Source organism: Phoenix dactylifera, chromosome 2, assembly GCF_009389715.1.
Source record: "Phoenix dactylifera cultivar Barhee BC4 chromosome 2, palm_55x_up_171113_PBpolish2nd_filt_p, whole genome shotgun sequence".
NCBI lineage: Eukaryota > Viridiplantae > Streptophyta > Magnoliopsida > Arecales > Arecaceae > Phoenix > Phoenix dactylifera.
Window position 1 is genome coordinate 19,746,385 of NC_052393.1, and position 10,931 is coordinate 19,757,315.

A 10,931-nucleotide genomic window follows, 5' to 3' on the forward strand; every position below is an offset into this window, starting at 1 on the left:
AACAAGGATTGCATAAAAAAAATTTATTGATTGCATAAAAAAAAAGGACAATTACAAAAGAAATAAAATGAAGTTTGGAAGCCTAGTGCCTCCTCCTTCTACAAAATAAAACATAAAAAACAAAGGAAGGAATAAAAGAAATTAGAAAACTCCTCTTTCTTCCCTCCTCTATTTTTTATCCTTTCTTTCAACCTGAAACAGAGCTTTCTTTCTTTCTATCTTCTCTCCCCAAAACAAAACTCCCCTGTTTCTTTCCTGGACCCGCCGGCCACCACCCCCCACCGAGCTCACTCCTTCAGCCGATGGCCTCTCCCCCTCTTATAGATCCCCACCAAAGATTGGATCATGATGACTGGGGCATGAATGATGGTAGACGCAAGGAAGGGGAGGGCGGACGGGCGCGGATTCGGGAAGGGAGGACGCGTGATCGCTTGCAGACGCGGAGGCTTGAAGTGTGGGATGCTGGGACGAGCAATCTTGGGATGCATCACCGGCTTCAAAGGAGGCGGACTTGGAACGGATGCGGCTCCGTGGGAAGGCTGAGACGCTGGATCTTGATCATGGGATGGAGAAGCTGATCCGGAAATGAGGATGCCGTGGGATCACTAGAGCTGGTGGCGGAATGTCCGGAATGGCTCGCGTTGTGAATGCATACGAAGCAGGGGGCGCTCTATGAGGCGGGATCACGGGAAGGAGGAGCTGTAGATCCGGAAGGGGGAAGAAGATGATGGCTGGCTTCACGGGCTCCTTGATGGCTGAAGAGGAATGGGGCGCACGCACGAGGTTTTCGTGGATGGACGGGATACGGGGCGCTGAAGAGAAAGGATGTGAGCTTCCTTCTTTGGGCCAAGAGGGTGATGCGATGCAGGGGCCTCCCGTGATCGCACAGAATGGGGCGCGCGTGAAGAATGCGGACTGCTGGGAGGAGCGGACGTGGGAGATGCTTTGATTGCGTTGATGGCGTGGAGGATTTGGAAGGGATGCCACGGCTGCAGGTTCGGACGGTTGATGGTCTAGTGATGCTTTATTGGATGCATGTTCGGATGAGACGTGGACAGTCGGGATTTCATGCATGCATGGCAATTGGGGAATTTGTTAAGCTCGGGCTGTCGAGCATTGGGCTCAAACCCAATGTTATTGGATCTCTTGGATTCCTTGCACTCAAACACAAATACAACGTTAATTAATTAATTTTTATCATTAAAGATTAACTATAATACTAATTAAGATGGTACGATGATTGCACTTTTGTGCTCTCATCACACCCCCCAACTAGCTTATTGCTAGTCTCTAGCAATTTAGTGCGAAAATGATAAAATAAGAGTGCAAAAGTGTTATTTATTATAAAAATATACTAAGATAAATACTCACTTTCGTAGAGCATTACGATTGCACTTAGCACGTGCAACAAGCCGTTAAACCCTTAGGTTATCCTAGTGGACAAGTGTTGTTTTGTGAGAGTTTGCAGAGAAGTTATCCACAAACTTCATCAGTCAGGGATTTCTAATGTTTAACTCAAAATTTGAACAAGTATTATTGTATGAACTTAGAATTGCAAAGACAATAAAGACTTGTTGCTATCATATTTAAGCAGACTCTAACTCAAGTTTCATTACACCCAATCTATCTGCTTGATCGGTTATTTCAATTTCAAAAATAAACCACGCAATAGCACGTATCCTGTAGGATAGTGATTACGGGTGTCGGTCCACAGGGATTGAAGAATAAGTTATTTTTCTTTTAAAAATAAATCAAGAAGAAGGATTTGCTAACTTGATTTAACTAAATTAATCTATGAGTACGAATTGAAATTTATCAAAGTAGATAGATCTAGGGTTTGGAATCCACCGCGTAGCATTGCATTAGGGACTGTGTTCTTAATTTTTATCTTTTGGAGAGGCATGCAAATTGGCTACAAGCCTTTTAAAATAAAAGCATAAAGAGTGTTAGGAAGATCCATCTTCGGTGTAGCATGAAGTGTCTACCTAAGTATGCTAATCTAGGATGCAGCACACTTCATCTTCCTAGGCATGAATCATCTTAGACTACTTTAGCAAATATGATTAGTAACTAGCATGCTCAAAGTTTAAATATCATCAAGGAATATTTCATTGAAAATAAGAATTTAAACAAGCTCCAAAATAATAATAAAAATAAGAACTACAATGCCCTGATACATTGCTAGGGCTTCATCCAGCCCTAGACTAGACGTTTAGCCGCGCATGGCTTCCGGATGACCTCCCATCTTCAAATGAAAGCCTTCACCTCCCATTATTCCCAATATATCACAAACTATTCTCTTCCCCCCCTCCTTTCTCTCTTTTTTTATTTCTTTCTCTTCCGAACAGAGGCTCCTCCTCTGTTCTTCAAACCGTGGCCTCCCCTTGCCACCGAACTCCCCCCTGCTTTTATAGTCATCTAGTGTGCTCATTCGGGAAGGGAGAAGAGATCACGGGCGGCTGATTCCGGGGCGTGATGCTGGAGGGCAGCTCGCGGACGAAAATGGCGAATGGCTGGATCTCGGGAGGAAAGCATGATCCGTGGAGCGCCGGGTTGAATGTAGATGGCCGGATCAATGGAGCGGCCGCTGGATCGATGGGAGGTTGACGTGCAGACGAGATAAGGTGAGATGGCCGCGGGATCGACAGAAGGAGCTGGACGAGCCGATCACGGACGGCTGGGCAGACGATGATCACGGAGAAGGCTGAATCACAGAGATTTGATGGCGGAGGAGCTGGGAAGAGAGGCTGCACCGGCTGATGGCGGAGAAACAGGATGCTGGCGGGGGAGCGGAAGAAGAAAGTGATCGGATCCATGGCGTGATACGCTGGGATGCGATGCTGTCTCGGATGCTCGGAATGGCAGCCGTGCGGAGGCGCTAGTCACGGCGTGGAGATGGAAATTCGGAAGAGGAGATGGCATGAATGCGGTGGGCACGACGCGGGATCGACGGGAGGAAGGTGGACGGCCCTGATGCAAGGAGGGAGGAAGAAGATAAACAGTGGCTTATATATTATATATTTTTTTTTGTAACACTGTTCATATGAACAGTGTTTTTCACGGAACACTGTTCATATGAGCAGTGTTACCTCGGAATACTGTTCACCTGAACAGTGATTCCAGTAATTTTTGGGAAAAATTATTTTTCTTGCTTTATTTTGACGTGAAAATGGGCATATATGAATTTAAAACAAGGATCTCCTCTATTTTGCTTAGTTTGGAAACGTGATGCGGAGACGGGAGTTTCTGAACCGTTGGATTGCTTGGATAGTGGTCGCGGGAAAGGAATTGGATTGATTTGGGAATTAGCTTTGGATTTGAGGTAGGTTATGATCTTTAATTTGCTTGAACTTGGTCTCGAGCCCAATGTTATTTAAATTCAATTCTTGCTAAACTGCTTCAGACCGGACTCGACAAAACTAAAAATAGGACCGTGACTTAATAAAATTAATCAAACATTTTTCTCATACAAAAATAATTAATTATAGCTTTCAATCTAATTAGGACCAAAACCCATTTAATTATAACCTTAACTTGATTACAACTCTATCAGTTTACCAAATCGGGTTAACACAATCTCTTCCTTATATGTTTTCCTGTAATTTTCATGAAAGATTGCAAACAAGAGAGAGACAAGTTCAGAGTCTGATTCAAGAAAAGAATTATTTACTTTTTACCATATTTTAAATTTATTTCAATGATCATTCAATTTCATGGTAAAATACGTATTTATTAGTTTAAGAACATTAATAAGTGCTATGGGAAGATAGCTAAATTATGAATTATTAAGCACTTATCACACCCCCAAACCTATGTTTTGCTAGTCCTCGAGCAAAATAAAAAAAAGAAAGAAAAGCTCTAACTCACTTTTGCAGGCATCGCGATTGCATTTACCATATGCAACAAGGCTTTAAACCTCTAGGTTACCCTAGTGGACGAGTTATAGTCTCGTGAGGGTTTCCAGTGAAGATACCCACAAACTTCAATATTAAAATAAATCATTATTGTTATGAAATTTTTTTTTCTTTTTTTTTAAATCTAATTTAAGATACATAAATGATAAGAATTTCAAAGCACACACGGTTTTATTTACTAAGTCAGCCCAAATCCTAGGTCAAGATGCAATTCAAGTTGAAGTCATCAAGTTTTCGTTAGGGAAGTTGTAAGACTCATTTATACTGGAGTGCTCGGTGAAATCTGGACCGTTCACAAGCTAAGGGTTTGGATCTCAAAAATGTTGCTAATACCAGTAGTTTCCAAGGATTGGTCGAAAGAACCTGCTCACTGATTCAAAATCATCTTATCTGCAGGATTTCGAGAGTTGTGGATGTTTACTTTAGTACCTCACGGGCTTTATCTGTAATATTCCTGTTTACTCGAATTTTTACAACAACGGCTTTCACACTATTATCTTTTTCAAGATCAATACAGAGTTTTTTTTATTTTTTTTTAATTTTTATAAAGGCATATAAATTGTGCACTTTTACTCTTGTGGTGATTTCTCCGTGTAACGAGCAATCAGTCGACAACTCTCACACCAGTTGGCACAAGGTGTCAGGCATCAAGACTCCCCTACGGACTTATGCTCGGAGTTCTCATCACAAGCCCACTTGACCTTTGACAATAGGTAGCCCTTTTCGATGTTCCTGACTAAATTCTTTTTATCGTTTTTTTTTTGAATTAGATAAGTATGATTCATCAGGGTCCAAGGTTGCTACTATACTATCAACATATTGTCGAGCCTAGACCTTAGAAGGGTCGGCCAGTGTGTAGTGAAATTCCAAAGTATTAATTAGCTTACAACTCCCTAAGAGAGACTTAATAAAAAGAAATTAAATTTATATTACTTCCGACTAGTCATTGGGCTTTTTAGATTTTATATACCTTGTGTATTTATCATTCTCGCATTCATGTATAGAAATTAGGTAATATATATATATATATAATTTTTTTTTTAAATTGTAAAAATGAACACAATTTTTTTAAAAAAGATATTTTTATATTTTTATATTTTTATTTCTTTTGATAAACCTGACATTATGAAGTGAAAACGAATGCAAGAGATGCAAACAAAACAAAAAATGAAAAAAATACTTAAAAATACCCCCAAACCTAAACCTAACATTGTCCTCAATGTTAAAAAAGAAATCTAAGAGAATTGGGTTGCCTCCCAACAAGCGCTAAGTTTATTGTCTTCAGCCAGATACAGTGCATCCTTAATTATTTTGATAAACAGGGTTCGTCAAATTAAGAGATTCAATCAATTGCCCATCGGTAACACAGTCCACATAAGGTTTTAACCTTTGGCCATTGACTTTTAAAACATGTTCACCATTGAGGTGTTGGATCTCTACTGCACCATAAGGAAAGACCTTTTTTACTATGAATGGTCCATCCCACCTAGAGCGAAGTTTACCCAGGAAGAGTCGCAACTTTGAATTGAATAGCCAAACCTTTTGACCAGGTTCGAAGGACTTACGGTTAATATTTTTATCATGAAAAGCCTTAGTCCTTGCTTTATAAATTTTAGCATTTTCATAAGCCTCATTGCGCAATTCTTCAAGTTCACTTAGTTGGAGTTTTCGGTGAGGACCAGCTACTGCCATGTCTAAGTTAAACTTTTTGATAGCCCAGAAAGCTCTATGTTCAAGTTCTAGCGGTAAGTGACAAGCTTTTCCAAAAACTAATCGGTAGGGAGACATGCCAATAGGAGTTTTGTAGGCAGTACGATAAGCCCAGAGTGCATCATTTATCCTTTGAGACCAATCTTTCCTATCGGGACGTACCGTTTTTTCTAAGATGTGTTTTAACTCCCTATTGGATACCTCGACTTGTCCACTCATTTGGGGATGGTATGGGGTAGCAACTTTGTGGGTGATGTTATATTTGCGAGCCAAAGCCTCGAAAGACCGGTTGCAAAAATGAGATCCCCCATCACTGATGATGGCTCGGGGTGTGCCAAAACGACAAAAGATGTTTTCATGTAAAAATTTAATCACAACCCTGTGGTCATTAGTTTTAGTGGCGACAGCTTCTACCTATTTTGAAACATAATCAACCCCTACAAGAATATATTCGAAACCAAAGGATGGTGGGAAAGGGCCCATAAAGTCAATACCCCATACATCAAAGATTTCTACAATTAAAATAGGATTGAGAGGCATCATATCTCTACGGGAGATGGTACCCATCCGTTGGCACCGTTCACAAGTTTGGCAAAAGTTATGGGCATCTTTGAAAAGAGTGGGCCAATAAATCCACTCTGTAAAACTTTTGCTGCAGTTTTTCTACCCCCAAAATGTCCCCCACAAGCTTGTGAATGGCAGAATGAAAGAATACTTTGAAATTCGCATTCGGGGACACATCGACGGATTACTTGATCGGGACAATACTTGAATAGATCGGGATCATCCCAATAATAGAACTTTACTTGTGAAAAGAATCAGTTCTTGTCTTGAGTTGACCAATCATCAGGAATTCGTCCTATGGCAAGGTAATTTACTATGTTTGCAAACCATGGCGTTTTCATTCCTTGTACCCCAAATAATTGTTCATCTGGGAAAGCATCATGTAAGGGTGAGGTATTCTTAGAGGGCTCAAGAAGAATCCTAGATAAGTGGTCTGCTACGACATTTGCAGTTCCTTTCTTGTCACGAATTTCTAGGTCAAATTCTTGTAGTAAATCCATCGAATCAGACGGGGTTTGGTGTCCTTCTTTGCAAGAAGGTGTCGAAGGGCAGCATGATCAGCGAATACGGTAACCTTGGATCCTAAAAGGTAAGATCGAAACTTGTCTAGCGCAAATACTATAGCTAGTAACTCTTTTTCAGTGGTGGTGTAGTTCAATTGTGCATCTGAGAGTGCTTTACTAGCGTAGTAGATGACATGTGGTACTTTATCTAGCCGTTGCCCTAAAACTGCCCCAATTGCATAGTCGGATGTGTCACACATTAATTCAAATGGAAGGGTCCAATTAGAGGGCTGTATGATAGGTGCAGTGGTCAATTTTGAGCGAAGATTTTCAAATGCCTCCTCGCATGCTTTATCAAAGACAAAGAGAGTGTCCTTGGCCAGAAGATTGCACAAGGGTTTGGAAATCTTACTGAAGTCCTGAATGAAGCGACGGTAGAAACCAGCATGGCCAAGGAATGATCGGATTTGTTTCACAGTTTTGGGTGGAGGGAGATTGGAAATAAGATCGACTTTGGCTTTATCTACTTCAATGCCCCTCTTGGACACGACGTGTCCTAAAACTATGCCTTCTTGAACCATGAAATGGCTCTTTTCCCAACTTAATACTAGGTTGGTCTCCTTACATCTTTTCAAAACTAAGGTCAAATTGTCCAGACAATCGTCAAAGGATAGGCCAAAAACTGAGAAATCATCAATGAACACTTCTAGAAAGTTTTCCACCATATCTGAAAAAATGGCCATCATGCATCGTTGAAAAGTTGCGGGTGCATTGCATAATCCAAAAGGCATCCTCCTATATGCAAATGTCCCAAATGGGCAAGTAAAAATGGTTTTCTCTTGATCGTCCGGATAAACAGGTACTTGATTATATCCAGAATAACCATCTAAGAAGCAGTAGAAACCTTGACCAGCCAACCGTTCCAAAATTTGATCTATGAAAGGTAGAGGGAAATGGTCTTTCCTAGTCATCGAATTAAGTTTTCTGTAGTCAATACACACGCGCCAACCCGTGGTTGTGCGTGTTTGTATCAATTCTCCTTTCGTATTTTCAACCACAGTGATGCCTGATTTCTTGGGTACCACTTGTGTCGGACTCACCCACTTACTATCAGAAATTGGATAAATGATTCCGGCATCTAATAACTTCACCACTTCTTTCTTGACTACCTCCTTCATGTTAGGATTGAGTCTTCTTTGCATTTCTCGGATGGGCTTTGCATCATCTTCGAGATGAATTCGATGCATACAAACAGAGGGGTCAACCCCTTTCAAATCGGCTACAGACCATCCTATGGCATGTTTATTCTCTTCTAGCACCCTTAAAAGTTTACCCTCCTGTTCAGTAGATAAGTTGGCCGCGATGATTACAGGGAGGGTATCTTCTGGTCCTAGAAAGGCATACTTAAGAGTTGTCGGAAGTGGCTTTAACTCAAGTTTAGGTGGAGAATCAATGGAAGGACAAAGTGGTGTGCTAGCAATAGGGGGAAGGGGTTCAGGTCGGATCTTCCAAGGAAGGGAACTCATAGGAGATTGATTGTCGAGTAAGATGTTAACTTCTTCTACGGCCTTGTCTGTATCAAAGTTGTCAATGTCAAAATGGGCCAAACATGCCTCTAAGGGGTCATTTGCTAAGATATAGGGAAGGGCGTTCTCTACAAGATCATCCATTTCATCAATTAGGCAACACTCGTCTTCCCTCACATGTTGGTCAGCAGCATAAAACACATTCAACTTAATTTTCATGTTTCCAAATGATATATCCATTGCCCCAGTTCTACAGTTGATACATGCATTGGCTGTAGCTAAAAAGGGACGACCAAGAATCATAGGAATTTGTTTTTTAAGGTTGGGCACATGTTCCATGTCAAGGACGATAAAATCTACTGAAAAATAGAATTTGTCTACCTTGACAAGTACATCTTCAATCATCCCCCTTGGCATCTTCACCAATCGATCAGCCAATTGTAAAGATACCGAGGTAGGTTTCAATTCACCCAACCCAAATTTTTCATAGATTGAATAGGGTAGAAGATTCACACTTGCTCCTAGATCTAAGAGTGCTCGGTCGATGGAGTTATTTCCTATGACACAGGAAATAGTGGGAGCACCAGGATCTTTGAACTTTGGAGGGGTGTTGTGTTGGAGAATGGAACTTACCTGCTCAGTTAGGAGGACCTTTTTAGGCACATGTATTCTAGATTTCCGCTTTTGGGTGCAAAGGTCTTTGAGAAATTTGGCATAGGAGGAAACTTGTTTAATGGCATCAAGGAGTGGGAGGTTGATTTTAACTTGTTTGAAGACCTCCATCATCTCTTCTAATGAAGTTCCCTTCTTGCCAAAGGGAGAGGCTGCATTAAGTGCTTCAGGGAATGGAGCCTTTGGAATGTGGGTTGTGGCAGATGGTGGACTAGCTGAAGAAGGTTTTGGATTTTCATGTGATACATTCCTCTCCTCTTCTTCACCTTCCTTATTGTTACCCTCCCCAACCTTGTTATCTATTATACGTCCACTCCTTAGGGTAGTCAAAGCATTAGCTTGCTCATGATTTAGTCGAGTTTCTTGAGCCACGTATTGTCCCCTAGGATTACTCATTGGTTGACTTGGAAGCTTACATTCCTCTCGCTTGTTTAATGCATTGGCTAGTTGACCCATTTGGGATTCTAGCTTAGCAATTGATTGCGTGTGAGAGTGCAATAGTTGTGTGTTTGCCTCCAAACCTTGAAGGGCAGTCAACACCTTCTCCTCAAAGGCTGTATTTCTTTGAGTTGGAGGAGGAGGGTGTTGAAATTGATTTGAGGGACGGTAGAGATGAAAATTCTGAGGGTTTTGAAAATTTTGGGAGTAGGGTTGGGTAGTATTCGAAGCTTGCTGCCTCCAAGAAAAATTTGGATGATTCCGCCATTCCGAATTATATGTATTGGAAAATGGATCATTACCTGGTCTGGGTTGTGTTTGAGCAGCATTGATGTGTTCTTGCACGAGTTCGGGGAATTGGGGTGCTGAGGGGCACTCATGAATAGGATGCGATGGGCTAGAACATATAGCACATACTTGTGCTTGGGAAGAGCTAACGACATGTCCTCCTATCATCAGTTGGTCAATCTTATGGGACAATGCATCTACCTTGCTAGATAGGTCCATAGAACGACTTATTTCACAAATGGCCCCTTTTCTTTGAAAATTTGGGGGTGCTTGACGAGAACATGAAGCATGGTGGAGGGAGTTTTCATTAAGATTTTCAAATAGTTGCCATGCTTCATGCTCATTTCGAAGCATGAAAGTCCCCCCGCATGCGGCATCGATCATCTGACGGTTTCGTTCAGTCAAACCGTCATAAAAACATTGCACTAGCTGCCACTTAGGTATTTGATGATGAGGGCATTTACGGATTAGGTCCCAAAATCTCTCCCAAGTTTCATGAAATTCTTCTCTCTCGGTTTGGGAGAAGCTTGTAATGGCACGTCTAAACTGGTTTGTTCTTCCTATGGGAAAGTATTTTTTAAGAAAATCTTGTTGCATTTGATCCCAAGAACGAATCGAGTTGGCTTCTAAAGAATTCAGCTATTGTTTGGCTCTATCTTTAAGGGAGAAGGGGAATAATCTAAGTTTTAGAGCATCATCAGTAAAGTTCTGAATCTTGACAGTGGTGCAAATCTCAAGGAATTCATCTAGGTGTTTATATGGGTCTTCATTGGTGAGCCCATAAAAAGATGGGAGCATTTGGATCCACTAGATTTTATTTCATATTGTACAGCTGCTACTTCAGGTAATCGAATGCAAGATGGGAAAGTGTAAATGGTGGGAGTAAAGTACTCCCTCAGGAGTTTGGGCTGTTCTTCAGCCATCTCAGGAGGTGGGAATGATTCTATTGTTCTGATCTTAGCTCGAATATTTCTAAGGGTCCGTTCTATTTCAGGGTTAAAAGGTAATAGGTCACGTACTCTAGAACGACTCCCTTGCATACACTAGTACTCGATCAGTCAAGCATGCAATAAAAGAGAAAAGCATATCAATCCTAGTCTTTGTCCTAAAACCACTAGACAACTCCTAACTGGTTTGAAGAGGGTACCTAAGCCTCCAATCCGGTCTAATGAACCGAGTTGACTAGGTAAGCTCCCAGGTAAGTGGAGGGGTCACGATGCGTTCGCAAAGGTCCCACTTAAAACCCACTTGCCTCGAACAGATGAACTGTCTTCCTTATAGGGACAAAGCTTGCCTAGACATCAACTAAGCCACAG

The 10,931-nt window shown here is 41.4% G+C and overlaps 1 non-coding gene across 1 annotated transcript; it reads left to right on the top strand.

Annotated features, from left to right (window-relative positions):
* Positions 1 to 10,057: 10,057 nt before the first annotated feature.
* On the top strand, positions 10,058 to 10,163 carry LOC120110047. The gene has a single exon (XR_005510827.1). It is a non-coding gene; the product is annotated as a small nucleolar RNA R71 (small nucleolar RNA).
* Positions 10,164 to 10,931: the final 768 nt, after the last annotated feature.